This window comes from Adiantum capillus-veneris, chromosome 26 (assembly GCF_014529385.1).
Source record: "Adiantum capillus-veneris isolate H3 chromosome 26, ASM1452938v2, whole genome shotgun sequence".
NCBI classification, from domain to species: Eukaryota; Viridiplantae; Streptophyta; class Polypodiopsida; order Polypodiales; family Pteridaceae; genus Adiantum; species Adiantum capillus-veneris.
In genome coordinates this window covers 78,826,636-78,843,667 of record NC_140956.1, presented here as the reverse complement: position 1 = coordinate 78,843,667, position 17,032 = coordinate 78,826,636, and positions in this window count along the sequence as shown.

Genomic DNA, 17,032 nt, shown 5'->3' with positions numbered 1-17,032 from the left:
ATTTTTAAATCTGACAGAGACTAGAATTAATATTTTTATGTTTAGGTCATCATAAAAAGCACATTGCTTTTCAAAAATGCCAAAAAGCACGAAAAGCTTAAAAAAGTAATTTTTTTTAAAATTGAACCACGGGTTCCCCTCGTCCACTGGAATAAGAAAGCGGACTCGCTTTTCACTAAAAAGCACTAAAGATCACGAAAAGCTAAAAGTAGTGTGAAAAGCACTCAAAAAGTAGATTTTTACAAAATTGAACCATAGCTTCCCTGCAACACGTAGATTAAGGATCCGACCTTGTTTTTTTGGGGGGAAAAAGCACCTAAAAGCATAAAGAGCATAAAAAAGCTAAAAATAGCGGATTTTTCCAAAACTGAACCATACGTTCGAGTTGCAGAGATCAGTTGTGAAGATAATAGCAATTCATCATCTTCCCAATGTGTAAGCTTGTTTCCATCTAACCTACTGGAACATGAAAACAACCTTGCTTTTTACTTTAATACCTTCCAATACTGTCAGTCAAGCATTTAAAGTCAAAATTTGGCAAAATAGATATTGAAAGCTATTTTTCTTATTTTTTAGAAGAGACCCAAAAATTGGGGATCTTACAAGGTTCATCAGACTTTAGTTCCTTGAGAATGTGTAGTATCAAGCATCTAAAGGCATTAAAAGCAATCTACACAACTACAAGGGATTTAGCTTGCCCACCAAACCAAGAGAAAATTAAGAACAAATGGAAGTCTATAGGTTTTTGCAAAAACAGGTTTTCCAAAATGATTAAGAATGTACCAAATAGCATGATCAAATCACATAATGCTAGATTTACAGGCAGCCTTAGGGTCAAGGAATTTACAGACACATTTTATGTAAGGTCGAAACACTACAAGAGGTCACTTAAATTCCGGTGCCACATTATCGGCGTCATTGGCTGGTGTCGGTATATGTGTAGGTAGGTATGGAGGAAGCTAAATTTTTTTAAAATTTTATTTTCAAATTTTTGACGCATGTTCTGGCACCTATTCCGACGTCAGCGCGCATGCACTTTCTGACACTCTCTCCGACACGTTTTCTGACGCCTATACCGATTTTTGTACCGACAGTACCTGCAAAAAATGAAACCGCAGGCTTTCTCTGCGTATTTCTCTTCTTCTTGCACCTTTTCTCAAGCTCTCTTCTTCCTCACCTCTTACAGATCTGGTGACAAGCTGTCGGAAGTGCTAATCTTGCTTGTGGGTTAGCCCATAACACTAAGGTGAGTTTGTTTTCATGTTTACTTGTAGATTTAGGATTCGGGGTTTAACTTTGTGTTTGTGTGTGCGTTTTTGCAGGTTCCAGGATATTTACAACTTCTTTTATTGCTCAAATACAACGAATGTGAGTGCTCGAACCTCTAAATGCATATTAAATTTATTTAAATTAATTTATATATTAATAAAAGAAAATTTCATGCTTTAAACTTTCAATGCTTTAAAAGAAATTATGGTTTGTGATGTGAAAATTCATTTTGAATCATGAAAAAATTTTGTTTTGGTTTATGAAAAAATCTTGATTTGAAGAAATTTCGTTTTGAATTATGTCGTTTTTGAAATTATGCAATTGATGGAGTCTATGTTTTAGATTAAGTTTAGCTTATAAGTTAAGTTAGGTTAGGTTAGGTTATCTTATACGTTAAGTTAGGTTAAGTTAAGCTACGTTAGGTTAGGTTATACGTATCTTATACGTTAGGTTAGGTTAGGTTAGGTTATCTTATACATTAGGTTAGGTTAAGTTAAGCTAAGCTACATTAGGTTAAGCTACGTCAGGTTAAGTTAGGTTAGGTTAGGTTAAGCTACGTTAAGTTAGGCTAGGTTAGATTATCTTATACGTTAGCTTAAGTTAAGTTAAGCTACGCTACATTAAGCTACATTAGGTAAGATTAGATTAGGTTAGGTTAAGCTACATTAGGTTAGGTTAGGTTAAGCTACGTTCGGTAATATGAGCACGAATACTATGAAGTGTCTCCTATCAAAAAAGTGCACACAACTGCATAGAGTGTGAGTTATAGTGCATTTGTCCTATATTCGATCCTGACAATAAATATTTGAGCAAATCACAGCGTATATTAGTGTTAAAGTTTTTTATGCAACTAAAAATTGTTTTTTGGAAATGTTGAAATTTGAGATAGAAACAAGGAAAATTCGAGCTACCGTTACGGTAGCCCGCCATCCATTGGTCGCGTTGCATTCTCTCTCTAACACTAAAAGGACCAAATTTGAGTCCAAACTTTCCCTAATGAATTTTGTATCTTATAGAATTTACCTAAAGTTAATTTTTTTAGTTTCTAGACAATGGATAAGCAAACAACAAGATATTTTTGAGGATATGGAAGGGCTTTTTTCCCTATCTTCAACCTAGAGCTCTTGAGTCTCCAAGATCTCAATCTCAAGCTTTCCATAGCTTGTGTGCTTCTGCATGCTTGAGGTATGGTTTTGGTGAAGGGATTCTTGTCAATAGACATTCTCTTTATTTTGCATTGAGTCCATTCTCTCTTTCTCTTTGCTTTCTAGAGTATAGTGTTAGTGTGTGTGTGTGTGTGTGTGTGTGTGTGTGTGTGTGTGTGTGTGTGTGTGTGTGTGTGTTTGTTTCTCAATAACAATATAACATATCCACCAAACAATCCTTTCATATTACGAAAGACACTAGAAACTATGTCAATGAAAAGGAGGTATAATTCCCATTCATAGTACTGAACAGTCTTATACACAAGTGTTGAAATCAAGAGGCAAAAGATGTAATAGTCTGCATCTTCAAGACAAGGAACTTTGAAAACCATAGTTGAGAAGGTAACCCTCACCTGCACCCATGGAAACAACACAACACTTAGTTAGCATTGGTACCGTATACACGTGATGCATGGGTATCCCACATATTATAGATGTCACCCAACTAGATTGCTTTCAAAGATAAATAATAAGAAAGGTCAAGCTAATCATATATTCAGAGATGAAATCATTTATAAGGGAAAAACCATGTGAAGCCCCTTGTACTTTACAAGCTCTCATGAGATAAAGTTCAGAAGAAGAAGCTATTTAAGTGCCTCTACCGGCATATGCATGCGAAATACACACAACCATCAAATAGTTCGGGTAGAAGTCCATTTTAATGGCAAAAATCACTTGAGAGTGAGTTGGAGCAGCGAACTCCATAATAGCCTGCTTATCCTTGCCCTTTGCCATAGATCCGACATTTAACACTACCCCTTTGCAGGTAAAATCCTCACAGTCCTAATATACAAACACTTCTCCCAAATACACACATCACTAATGCTAAGTAAGCATGTAAAGCTCACCTTTTTATAGGTTTTGGAGCAAATGGCCACCTTCCTTCTTAGCCGTATGGCGGGCCCGGCTTCAATAGGGGGATGGTGTAGCAACACCGTCATGTACACACACACACACACACACACACACACACACACACACACACACAAAGAGCACTTAAGAGCGCAGTATCGTAGACCCATCACGAGGGAGCCACCTCGCTGTTAAGCAGAAGACGACATCATTTACAGAGCCGATTAGCCCATCTATCACCCATTTAGTATCTAAGGGTTAGGTACCATTAAGGTACCACCCTAAAAAAAATACGTAGAATTTAAGCAAGTTATTCACTAAAAGTACCCTAGGCCAATAGTCCTAGTAAAAATATACCAGGGAAATAGCAAGACACTAAAAACAGCCATGTGTGTGTGTGTATGTGTACCAGTACCAGTACCAGTATAATTCAATAGTACAAATAGGTATTAGTATCAGTACTAGTATACAGTACCAATACAACTCTAGTATTACCAGTAGCAGTATAGGAGTATCATTACCAGTAGTGTATAGAGTCAGTATCAGTACTAATATAGTCTTGTAGTACCAATAAGTATCAATATATATTGTACCAATACAACCCATACTACCAGTAGTAGTATAGGAGTATCAATAACAATAGTGTATAGTGCCAATCAGTATCAGTATCGTCTAGTAGTACCAGTAATTACCAGTATCAGTACTAGTATATATTGTACCAATACTAGTATAACAGTATAGCAGTAACCGTACTAGTGGTACCAGTACTAGTACTACCAGTGTCAGTAGTAGAACCAGTATTAGTATCAGTACTATGTGTATGTGTGTGTTGTTGTTTTAAACTAATACTTATATACAATAGAACATATCATTTCAAAAGACAGTCGGCTTTAGAAAAAAGGACAAAGAGAAGCACAAAAGTGACTCAATCTTTGATTCATCTTTGCACTTTACAATGAGAATGAAGTATCACTCTAATGTTTTTGTACACTGGATAGTTACGAGTAGTGATGTCTATAATAGAAAGGGCTAAGGTGCACCAATTGACAGACAGCAGGTTTAAGCCAAAAAGACCCAAAGTAAAGATAGAGTCCTCCCCTGCATCCATATAAACAAGTTAATAGATTTGTTAGCCTTGAATATATTACGGACGTCAAAGAACTTATCAATTGTCATCCATGTCCTACTTAAAATCTTTTTACCATAAACCTACCATCAATATTGTTTTTTTGTCACATGACTTTTTCTGAGAGGGTATCATTTATTTTTTCTCCTTTTATGAACTGAAGGTCATCACTCCTTCAGTTTCTATTTGAAATGAGATCATAGGTTATAAATAAAGATAGTAAGTGACCCTATTTTTTTTAGAAAAGTGTTTATATTTATTTAAGTAGAGTAAATTTTGATCAGGAGGCCACTACCCCTTCCAATCCAGATGTCTTACCAAAATCCCTGTCCCACGGGTATTTCTTTTCTTTTAAATCCATCAAGTTTTTAAAAAAATTCAAACCATCTATCATAATTTTCTTTTAGAGCCGTAAGCAATATAATAGAGAGAGTATGGCCTAAGAAGAATCACTTAAAGTAGCATTAGTCAAAGAAATCACTTGGAATTTTAGTCAAAGTATGGTATAAACTAGAACGACTCATCCCCTAAATATGATAGTCTAAAAGATGTACTTAGGCAAGTAAGTAAAGGTAAAATAAATAACTGATTTTTGTATCATAATGCAAGATGATTAAGTGCTCTATGCTTTATCTATAATTAATATGCTAGCATTTTTAGGAAACCAATCATTTAGTGTGATGAGAAGTGATAGACTAATATACCCTAAAAGATCACATGAGAGTCTTTGCACATATAAGACTCAGACAGTAGTATGAGCGCTCTAAGAAATGCAACAGTAAATGTTTGACAACAAATTGATTAGTCTTCCCAAACCAATAAAGTAAGCATTATACTGGTCAAGCTTCCAAGAAAACATGTGTCCACTCCGACTGTGTCCACTCCGACTGCTCAACAGAAAGATTTATGTGTAAATTGACTTAATTCCCCTAACTGATCTCATGAGAGTTTTTTTAAAACAAACCAATGTCAGGCGTCAGTAAGTTATGCCCTGTCAAATCCCCAATAGCAGTGTGATTTATTTATGGACCAGTACCAATATTTTCAATGCCCGCCTGTAATGTCAAGGCTGAGACAAACCCAACATGGGAGTAAGAACACACCAACAGATCACAGTTTAAACCTTATTTACCTATTAAAAGAGTTGCTCGCCATTAAACCAAGGGGATGGAGCTGCTCTTGCTCAATCAATCCCGCAACCCACGTCTTTTTTATATAATATATACATTTGCGAACGACAAAAAAAAAAAAAAAGATGACATTATACTGTAGTTTGTTTTTGTAAACAGAAAACATCATTTTTATGCTTTCAAAGTGAGTGTGGTACCAATCTGCGGTGGAGGATTGTTTTCAACCAAATCCATAGTGCTTAAGTTTAAGGAAACAAACGACAGTGCAGCAACAAGTATTCACAACACTCTACTCTCTTTCGAGAACACACACACAAAAATATGCCAATTCTAAGTGAGGGGAAAATAATCCCTCACCTTTATTTACAGTGTTTGAGGGATGAGACATCCTTAATCCAAAGAGGAGAGGATCCCACCAGTCAAGCCTCTACAATCAGATAAGCACGCAAAGCTACCAACTCGCAGAGCAAGTTTAGTAGGGGAATAGAGTTGAAATTTCAAGATGCATGATACCTTACAAATAGATGTCAGCTGCCTGCAATATGCAGACCGCCAAGGTACAAGCGGGAGGAGCGGAAAAAATCCCATAAGACGAGCCACCATAATCGGTCCAAGGCCCGAGATAGCTAGATACACATAGTGGGTGAAGGAGGTAGATGTTTTAGATGCCGAGAACACCTCGCTGTGTATCTCCTTAGGGAGAGAATTCATACAATACGCAGTCTGTATACAAGGAGTAAAGGGGTAGGCAGGTGGTACAGCAAGCGGGGGGAGAATAATAAACACGCCCAACCGGGGGAGATAAAGGCTTTAAAAGCCCTAGTACTATTTAAGGTCAAGCTAAAAAGATCACCACCCGATTTTTACCAAGGCAGTAGGGCTTGTGCCCATAGGGTTTTGTATCGAAAGAGTATTCAACCACTTAGCACCATAAAAGGTATAGATTTCCAAGAGAGAGAGAGAGAGAGAGAGAGAGAGAGAGAGAGAGAGGGGGGGGGGGGGGGGGGGGGGGGGGGGGGGGGGGTTGTTTGGTTTGGGGTGGGGTGGGGTGGGTTGGTTGAGGTTTTTTAATCCCATTACTAGCTAGGGTTGTTTGAGAAATGGAGAAGGGTTCTTTTTAACTTTTAAAGTAGGAAATGTTGAGGTGTGAGTTTCAATTTAGACCAAAAACTTTTAGAATTGCATGAAATAGCTAGAACAAGGTAGCTACAGGTTTAAATGTATTTAAGTTTCCATCCCATTATCAGCTAGGGTTTTAGGTTTTGGAGGGGGATCTTTCAAAGCTTTAAAGTGGGATATTTTGAAGTGTAAGTTCCAGTAGGAAACTTTAGAATTGCAAGCAGTAGAGTAAGTATTGGGCAACTACAAGAGTGTGTGTGTGTGTGTGTGTGTGTGTGTAGCTTTTCGTCCTTGTTTTATGGGGTTTTGAGCTCCATGGATTAGCGTTTCATTGTGTTGGTCTTGTGTGTATAGCATAGTGGTACAGTACCATTGGCTACACAATTATTCACATGAATATACACCATCAAATGTGGTTGCAACACAAAAATCACATCGGTGGCCTCATTAACATCAAACCGTTAAAAATTCTTCCAAAGCCTCAGGGGATTTTAATGGCATCCCTTTTATGCACCATTAGGGCTAAAAACGACTCAAAAAGGGCTGTTTGTTAATCTAAGGATTAAGGAATAGTCCAATAGTTATTTGACACGTATACAAAAGTATGGCACTCTTGTCTCCTCTATTGTGGGTTTTGGTGGTCCTATTTTGACGGAGAACTGCTAAATGTCTTGATCACAAGGCTGAAACTGCTATATTTAGGTGCTTTCGGCGAGAGAGCTCATTAAATTTGCGGCTCAAAGCAATGAAGTTTCGTCTTTTATTCTATTTTATATTTCACAAAAGCGTTGTCAAAAGATACGAAATCTATGTCAGAAGGCTCTCAAAACAAGAGCATTAATGACAAATCACCTACTTTTTTCAAACGTATACCTTTCTCGCTCTCTAGTTTGTGAGAGGTTTTAGTTTCTCTAGTTTCCGTCTATACTTTCTTTCTTCTCTAATCTCTGAGTTTCCATGGCGTCTTTTGCACGTCGCCCTTCACATAACATAACTTCTTGTGACTTTCATAATGTTAGAGAGGATGGTCTTTGGAAGTCCATATCTTTTCGTGTGAATGACTGGGTAACAATGCTTCCTTCATGCAAAGGTGTACACAGAGTGAAGAGAACTAAACGCGATAAAGTAAAAAACCATTGGAAAGGTCGTGTTCTTGCTTTCAAAGTGACCGACAATGGCTGGCTAGCTAAGGTTCAACATGTGTACATGGCCAAGGATATGGTGTTAGACTGGGAAGAACATCCGACACTGCATTCTTACTGTAAGTACAAAAAAAAATTATTTGATACAGTGAATTTTTTTCATTATCCCATTGTTTTTCTCATTTTTTGATTCCATTCCAGATACATTTCCTTCAACAGCTGTGGAATGACAGCCTGTGGAGAGTCTGAGTGGGACGTTCAAAGCAATAAAGGGATTGCAGATGCTATGTATGCTGACAAGCCACCTTCCTTTTACAAAACAATGGATTTGTTTGTCTATTTTGCAGAATACAAAGTTCCATCACGAGAAGGTGCATATGGAGAACTACATCAGTTACCCGTTCCCACCATAAGTTCACTTGATTGGGAAGCTCCTCATGCATGTACTATATCAAGCTTCAAATCCAAGATCAAAGAAGACATCCTTAAAGCTATGTCTCCGGGCAGGATACCAAGAAGGATTAAAGTTCAATGGTTCTTGCCTATACATGTCTTTGTGGCATGTTTCAAAACAATGGATTTGCTTAGGACAAAGACGATGTGGCTTAATAGAAGACTTTCTATGACTGAACTTGATAATGTTCTTGGAGACGGATGGAGCACCAAAGAAACTTTCCATATTGGTGACAATATTAGTTGTAGAGTAAGCCCAAATTCTATGTCTATCTCATATCAACTATGTCGTCAATCATTAGTTCTGGGCTACGACTATAGGAGATGGAGAAGCAAATTAGGTAGCTGGGTTCCTTTCGACTCTGAGGAAAATTGTCCAGAGTTTGAACTAAAGGTCACACTACATCCACACACCGAGTATAGAAGCCTGATAGTAACAACAAATTGGAGACTAAATGATGTTAGAAAATCTCTTGAGTTTCTTGATGAAACATCTCTCGAGTATAGATTCAAAGTGGATGAAATTGTGGTGAGCACAAGGATGGAGAATTCAACCTCTTGCATCACATGCCTTCCCCCAAAAAGAGTTGTATTTGAGCCACTTGCAAGGACTTGAAAAAACAAGTTCAATATTGTAATCATTTTGCAAATATATTTATCTTTTCTCTACTTATGTTGTTTTAAACTTACATGACATCATGATACACATTTAAGAATCGACAGTTGGTATTAAGTATTTGAAGTACAAAATTATGAATCACCAAAGGGTATATATATATGTTCATATGGAAAAAATGAACAAAAGTGTACATAGCTTTTGTGGACTATTCAATCATGAAATTCCACTTTTCTTTTTGCCTGAGAGGATTTTGCATCCTCAGAGACCCTTTTCCTTTTGTGTTCAGAAGGGGGTGAAAGTTCAGAAGTGGGTGGTGGTGGTGACTTGGCAGGGGTTGGTGCTTTGGACCCCTTAGGGCTTGGCACGGGTGACTTGGCAGGGGTTGGTGCTTTGGGCTCCTTAGGACTAGCTGTCTTGGGTGATTTGGCAGCTTTCTTTGACAACATAAATGGTAGCTTGAAAGGTGAGCTAGGTGCCTCCCCCTTATTGTTCTTAAGTGTACGACGCTTTTGAACCTTGAATTTCAATGGTGAGTGGAATGGATGGCCCTTTGTATCTGCTCTTTTTTTTGCAAGGCTCTCAGTGGGACTCTTTCCCTTGGCAGTCTTCTGAGTGGGACTCTTCCCCTTGGCAGGGATCTTCTTTTTGGTAGGACTCTTCCCCTTGGCAGGGATCTTCTTCTTGGGACTCTTCCCCTTGGCAGGAATCTTCTTCTTGGGACTCTTCCCCTTGGCAGGACTCTTCACCTTGGTAGGACTCTTCTTGTGATCCTTTTTCTTTGTATGGATCTTTGCAGGACTTTTCTTCTTTTGATCCATTTTCTTTGCATCCAAACCTTTGGTGGCTCTACCTTTCTTTGGTGGCAAAGGAGAATCTGGATCATTTGGATTTATCGATCTTTCCAAAACCATAGAAACAGCCTTCTCTCTCACCCACGTGACCCAAGACTCTGGATAGTCATGCAGCTGAAAAAAATAGAAAAAGGAACTAAAGGACATGACATACATACATAAAACATCAAAATAAATACATGAACCACACTTACAGTGAGTGTAGTCATCCGGCACCTTGACTCAAGATATCTCCATGCATTTGCAAGCACCCTCCATCCACAAGATGTTGAGTCTGTCTGTAAAGGCACTTTTTGATTGTAGTACTTGAAAGCTTCTATATTGTAATCCTTGTTTGTGGTACTAAGGTGACCAACAATAAGTTTGGCAGCACTGCAAGAAGACATTGAATCAAAAAGCTACTAATAGAAAACAATGGGCCATCATCAAGCATAGATTATGCTTCATACTTACAGTTTACTTTTCCCATGGATATTTGACAATGAATTCATAAATATAATATCTTTATCCAAAAGATTGAAGATAATAAGACTCCAATGTCCTCTACAAAATAAAAAACAAATTAGCTAAGAATACCACAAAATGTCAAAAATAACATGTAAGGAGTTAAGAATTACCCTTCAACATAGGGGTATAATATGTAATTGCAGGTCAGCATGTTAAAATCATCAAAAAAACTTGAAAGGGTTCCTTTCTTGTTGAAAAGGCACTATGTCACTAGAGGGTCAAGTATTGCAATTTGCATAGCTAGAGCCTCTGGAAGATCCCTCATAAGACACCTGGAAAAGGAAACACAAGCCACAATGAGCCCCTTGTGCCTGTCTGCCATGCACATGCACATTATAATAATTAGCAAAGCAACACACCTGAGAGAGATATAGAGCACAGTGTCACCAAGCTCAATGTTGGGATTTACAAGCATACTTGTGTCTTGAGGGAATATGTCCAAATATGCCTCAGTATCTCCAAACAAGGAAACATCCACCACCATTTGGCCTGTGACTTTTTCATAAAGAAGAGAGTTGGATGCTCTTAAAATTTCAGCTTGCTCTTTAAGGATAGCGTCCTCGGATATCATGTCTTGCTCCCTCTCAACTTCGTTTCCTGCTTTAATATCCTGAGACTTTCTTGTCTCGTATTCATGTGTAACATCCTCAATGACAACCCCAGAATCTTTCTGCTGCCTGGAAGGAGGGATGTTTAAAATTTGGAAGGCTCTAAGATCCTCACTAGGAATGAGCTCAAGAGCCTTATCAAACTTGTACCTTAGCCTTGACACAAGCACAAAATCTTTGCTCATAAGTGTGACCCTATGAGCAAATGCAGCTGCAATGTAGCTATCATTCATAAAGTCTATGAGAAAATCCTCAGCAGCTTCCTGAAGGCACATCACAACTTGAGACTGCCACCTCACCGAGACAAAAGTTTTGATATTCATCATGCTTACAAGTCTATCAGATATCTCTTTCACAACCCTCATGAAAGAGAGCTTTGGAATTAGTACACAAGTAGACTTTTGTGCTTTCCTTATTTCTCTTAGGGACTTCACCTGATAATTCAATCTCTTTCTGGCATTGGGCCTCTGACGAGGTTGTGGAGGGGGTGCTTTCTCTGCATCTTTCTCAGCATCACCTATTTCTGGATCGGTTGGGGCTTGGTAGACCTTCCTTGCAGTTTGCTTAGTACTGGCCATTTGGGTACAAGAACACACCACGCGACAGAGGGGTAGGCCACAACCTTCAAGATGTTTCTATCGCGCCGTGTGTGAAGAGAAGGATAACACGATGCGATAGAAGGCTGACAAAAGCTGTGGAAAGCGTCATATGTGACCACCGGAACGTGCGAAAAGAATATCACAGAACTGCCTGTACGACGCGATAGAGGGCGCAACCACACCCTAGAACATTGCCGTATCGTGCCGTATGCGAGGTGAAATCTTTAAGCTGAGAATCCCCGCACGAAGCGATGAGAGCCCCACCCAGCAGTTGCAACATACGCTTATCGCATAGTATGGGAAGCCATGAATATTTGGAGGTCGAGACTACCACAACGCTGTAGAAGGCACACAAATACCTTTGGAAATAGTATAGAGCATCGTATGCGAGGTCAAATTTTTATGCAGTGTCGACCTCCCGCACGACGCGATGAGGGGTTCACCGAGACTCTGGGACTTGCGCCTATCGCATCGTAAGGGACGCTTAGGAAGCGGTAGAAAGTAGAAAGTGCGCCCACATGCCCAACAGTTCCGGTCGCGTCGATGAGAGGAAACTTGGTTTGGCTTAGTGGACGGATGACAAGTGTACGGGTAGTTGAGGACGACATGACGCGAATGTCGACTATAGGAGAAAGCACAAAATGAGCACGTGACAAGTGTTTATATACATAAAGCCGTCCGTACGACGACCGTTGTACGCATGCCACGTGGCACGTGTGCATGGCTGACACGTGTCACTAACGGTCATATATCGGATATATATATAGGTTGGTCTCGAATTTTAAAAATGTTCCACGTTCACTTATCATACGACGCGAGATATTATCTATTTTTGTGTAGTCCTTTCGCCTCGCACAATCTTATCTTTGCAAATTGCACATTGGTGGACGCTATCGCTTCTTGTTTGCCTTGTCACGTACGACGCGCAGGGAAGAAGTTCCAAAGGTTGGGTCGAACGCCTATCACGTCGTTTGGTGTTGTTTTACGGTTTTGGTTGGCTTTGTCCCGCACGACGCGCAGGGAAGCAATTCCAAAGACCAGGTCCAATGTCTATCGCGTCGTTTGGTCCGTTTGGTGTTTGTGTGACTTTGTCCCGCACGACGCGAAGGGAGGCATTTCCGGAGCTTGGATCAAGCGCCTATCGCGTGGTCCGGTTTCGTTTTGGTGTGGTACATTGGCACTTGTACCTAGCTTCACCTGTCGACTTTTCCTCTACTATGATGGAAGGCCGGGAGGAGATTTTGGAGGAGAGTCCAAGTGAAAAACTATTGGTGGCTGTGATGGATGGTGGTGACATGGAGGTGTACGCCAAAGCATATGAAATATTCAATCCTGTGTTTGATCTTGCAGCTTTGTTAGACCATTTGAAAGACTTCTTGGCAGAAGAATTCAAAGAGTTTGAAGAAGCAGTTGAAGGCAAGTGTTTGGTTTTAGATGGGAAGGCATATTGTCATCTAACCGAATATACTACAAACTAAGAAGAGCAAAGTAACAAGGAGGTTTGGAAGATTTTCTAAGAAGACTTCCTTTGTTTGTCCACCTACCATTTCTTGTCAATTACATTTGAAACCTTGTAACCTTGTTCCAAAAGAAGTTGCTTTTCTTTTCTTTTTGTTCCTTAAAGTTGACATGCAAGGCAAAGCTGATGAAGTGAAAGATACAGATGAGGCAACAAATAAAAATGTTTCCACAGTTTTGCAGCTTGAGAAAAGTGAAATTCTAGAAGAGGAGGAGGTTGATGTTGCAGCTGAGGAGCAGGAGAGTGCAAATTTTGATGTTGCTCAATTTAGAGCTAGTACTGTCATTGATGAGCCAATAGATGAGGCAGAGGTATATGAAGCTTCCCTTACTATTCCAAACCTTCCCTACTTCTTTATCAATGGGAAAGAGTATATTCCTCTCCATCATATCCAGTGTTTGCTTAATATGAGGGAGGACTATTGTATTGCAACCATTTCTGAAGCTTCTGAGGTGGCCAAAGATTTTATTGACACAGAAGAAGAGTCAAAAGAGGAGTTTTTGGCACTTGATCTTCATACATCCAATAAAGATTTTTTGCGTGCTCCTGATGCTCTTGCTCTATGCATGAGAAGAGTGGAAGAGGAAAAACCTTCCCTCAAAGATGAGGATTTTGAGAAGAGGCTTGTTGAGCTTGGCATCCAATCTTTTGGCAGAGACTTTAAGCTGAAAAAAATTGGAAAGGAAGTTGACATAAGAGAGATGACCGGATCATGCAATCTCCTTCAAGAAAAAGTCATTGCCGAAGATGAATTGCAAAAGGTGATCCTACTGAAATCTTTCTTTTTTTCCAAGTTAGTTTTAATTACTCATTGTCTTGTTTTGCAGATTGAACTCCTTGACAAAGACAATTTTCTTGGGAGAGCTAAAGGCTCTAGAGGGAAAGCAATAGAGGGCTCTTCAAGAAGGGATGCCTCCTCTCTCATGCACTACATGCCTACATTGGATAGTGCCACCTTCTGTGCTTTCCACATGCAGTATTCTGAAGATCCTGAGTTGCCAATGTTTGCACTGAAGATATTGTCACAGTTTTTAGGGTACACTCTCCTTCAAATCAATGCAAACAAGATTATGCTACTTGAGAGAGCAGCAGCACTTCGAATGTTTGGATATGCTGCAGGATTCAATGCCTCAAGAGCAAGATACTTTCTTTGCTACTCTACCTATGCAGCAGCAGCTCAGGAGACAAATGTCAACCTTCTCGGGGGCTATAAAAGAAGAAAGTTTTTGAGATATAGGGGTGACATGCCTGGAGATATAAAAAAAATCAAAAGCTGATGTAAATTTGACAATTTTTTGCACCAAAATATCTTTTTTGAATTTGGATCTCTTTAGAAAGAAGTACAAAGTTTCAAAGTGAAGCATTAATCTCAGATCTGTGGTTGAGTAGCATGGTTGTTTGATCTCATCCGTTGTAATTGCCTCCTATAGAACCAATTGAATAATTCCTTTAGTGCATTGCTCCTTCTTTGTCCACCTCCCTTTCTCGTACAATTGAAAAAAGAAGTCCTCGCTTGATAGTGAGATTTTTCCATTCCCTGAGTATTCCATGTTGCAAGGGGTCCTTGTTTTGCAAAATATGGTCCATGCAGGTACAGAATATGCTATTAAAAAAAAAGTTAGTTAAACTCAATAGGATACAAAGTAAAATACTATCAGAACTTTAGAAATTAATTGAATACTCACCAAGTAATATGTGATGTCTTTTGCTCCCCAAGCATCTGTAATAGCAGTTATTAAAAGCTTTATTGTCTTTTTAAAGTCATCTGCATAAGTAGCAGAGCTAACTTGTTGTCTCAAAACTTTCAAAAAACTGTGGAGCTTCTTCCACACTTCCATGCGTTTGTTGGCTACATCTGGTCTACTTTTGACATTGGTTGTTATAACACAAAGATCCTTCCAGCAGTTCCACATAGCATCAACTTGTTTGTTGTCATGGTTACTCAAAAATCTTCTGGCTTTTGCTCCACCCATTGAAACATCTTGCAAAACATCACCGGTTCCTTTTGAAAGAGTGGGATCTTTTTTTAGATGCACTTGACCACCATGAAAACCCATTTGAAAGAGCAAAGCCTCGCATTTTTCTATGCACTCGTCTGCAAGTTTAGTTGGCTTAATAGAATATTCATAGTCAAGATGGAGTCGAAGCAATTTGTCCAAGATTCTAATCTCTGCATGCATTGTGCATATATGTACATTTTTTAAATCTATTGTTAGAATTGGATCCCAAATCATAGAAGACGACGGGTAGTCGATGACGTTAACACTATTCCTCGATGGTGCTTTTCTAACCTCGTGTTCTGCAAGCCATCCTTTTGTTCCAGTGCTTGCCATGCAATATAGACATGGATGCTTGGTATTGGCACCTCCACATACACCAAACATGCACTTTAATGCTTTTAGGTCGGCACTCAAGTGCCATTCTACAAAAAAGTCACCCATGCCATCTACACAGAGTTTTTCACCTGCATTTTGGTCCTGTATAACAGAAGGGATATCGGTATGCAAAAACAGCCATTTCAATGTATCGTGATTTTCTACTGGTATTTGAGCTGCTCCAATCCACCAAAGTTCCATTTCTGATTGAGTTTTGTGGTATGGGGAATCAAGCTTACCCTGGCTATAGTCCAATGCTCTATTCATAAGGGATATGGATACTCTTTCCATTTTTTGACATTTTTGAATTTGAGCTTCATCCAATTTCAGAACAAATATAAGTTTTCCTTCACAATCTACTTCTTGCATATTATAGTATCTTACCATAGCAGATTGAACATTTTTTATACTCATCCAAATGTTATTAAAAACATTATACTCCAAAGAAGATTTTTTTTTCTGTTTTTCATATGGCATCGTTCCTTCTATATGATAGTACTCTCCAAAATGTTCGGGTATTTCTTCGTTTAATAGAGTCCTAACTTTCCCAACATTATGAGGCCTAGGCAACCCAAAAGCTTTAATCTTGTAATACTTTAAAACCTGAAACTAGGTTTTAGAGATGGACCTGTAACCCTTTCTACTCACCCCCACTGTGTCACAAACTTCTTGCATTTGAGAAGGTTGGACCAATAAACCCATATCTTTCAGTAAACTTTGAAATACCAATTTTTTCTGAGTTTGATTTTCAGGAAGTTTCAAAAGTTTAAGAATATCACTTTTGTTCATTACCTCATTCAAAAATCTCACCCTTTCTTGACCATTGGACATATCAAATCCTAAAAGACTAGTCACATGTTCTCTAGTAATCTTTAATCTTTTTTTTCTTTGTCCAGAACCTTCTGTTAAGTTTACTACATCTCTCATTCGTTTTACTCGTGCTCTTAATCCTATTGGAGTTTCTTTTAAAGTCCGAAGTTGGTGATTTTCTTGTTTTAGAGATGCTATTTGGTTTTCAAGTTCTAAAATTCTTACTGCATTTGAAGACAAAACAATTTTGAGATATTGAATTTAATGTGTATGATCAATGTGTAAATGAGATAACCTATAACTATATCCTAGTAAGCCATCAACCCCATCACCAACAAATCTCATCAAATCATGAGGAGTGTTAAAAGATGGATACCTTCCAGTGCTAGGATCCGGTGGATACAAGCTCCCATCTGTCCATATATCAATGTGTTTCTTTCCCTCGTTGCGAAGTTGTTGTGCTTCATTTGCAGTTGTAACTGGTCTTTGATAGACACTCCGCGTAGTAGCATATTCCACAAACGGCTCTGCTAATTAGTAATTTAACCAATTCCTTACACATCCCTTTTTGAGTCGTTTTTGGCCCTAATGCCAGAAAAGAGAAACACAACCACCTCCAACTTCAAAAAATTGGGCAATATGTGAATAAAATGTTGCTTTATACAGATTTTCCATGTAAGAGTAGTCGTCATGGACACCCACTTTTGGGCAATTGATTGTGTGTAGAACACACCTTCATACACTTGATAATGTTTCTTTTAGAAGGCATTCTAAGGAGGAAAATCAACGACATCAAGTGGTTTCAACTTCCCTTGTAAAAGTTGTATAATTGATATGTTTCTAACGTG